Here is a 1,066-nt window from a genome sequence, read left to right as displayed (position 1 = left end):
CGCGTGCCTGACAAACACTTCTGTTCTATATGAAATAAGCTAGAATGAGTATCTCTTAGATCTCCTAACCAGAATCTTCGTGGCGTAAGCTAGAATGATGGCGGCATTCAAGAGAATCCGGAAAGTCTAAACCTTGTCTGTGGTATTCCGAGTAGGATTCAATGATTGAATGGCTGTGACGAGCTCCTAACTCGCGATTGCAGGGCGTTAGTGACAGACGCAAAAGGATAGTAAATCCTATTCCAGCATGATCGAGAACCGACAGATGAATAGCCGTGCCGTGACAGGGTGCGTGAGCATATTATTCACTGAGAGGATAAGATGAAGCCATTGACAAGGGTGATGCCTCCAGACGATTAGCCGTGCCGTGACAGGGCATTGGATCATTTTCCCGAGAGATGACCGAAAGTAGCCATTGACAGTGGTGATGTATCACATAAAGCCAGCCATGGAAAGGAGTAAGACTGACTGGATGAAGATAGCAGGAAAGCAGAGGTTCAGAGGAACGAAAAGCATCTCCATTCGCTTATCTGAAAATCCTACCAATGAATTACATAAGTATCTCTATCCCTCTTTTATTAATTAAAATTCGAAAACACCATTATCACTTTATATCTGCCTGACTGAGATTTACAAGGTGACCATAGCTTGCTTCATACCAACAATCTCCGTGGGATTCGACCCTTACTCACGTAAGGTATTACTTGGACGACCCAGTGCACTTGCTGGTTAGTTGTATCGAAGTTGTGACAGACAATAAAACTAGATCAGAGCACCAGGCCTTTGAAGCCATGGATATGTATCACAATTTCGTGCACCAGTGAGAACCAGAGGTTTTCAGTATGGTAATGGTACCCACATATCTAACATGTAATGTCCTTGGAAAGCCAAAGGCAATCCTAGAACTTCCAACAGATAAAACAACGCTTATAAACAGACTAAACCATAATGGCAACTGACTAAAGATCTTCAGTCTAACGAATAGTCCCCTTTCCAAATCCTGCGAACCTCCCAACTACCATTATTAGTTCGATATTGCAAACACAATTATATCAATGCGAAAATG

This window comes from Arachis hypogaea, chromosome 11 (genome assembly GCF_003086295.3).
Source record: "Arachis hypogaea cultivar Tifrunner chromosome 11, arahy.Tifrunner.gnm2.J5K5, whole genome shotgun sequence".
NCBI classification, from domain to species: Eukaryota; Viridiplantae; Streptophyta; class Magnoliopsida; order Fabales; family Fabaceae; genus Arachis; species Arachis hypogaea.
Note: the sequence above shows the minus strand (reverse complement) of the source record.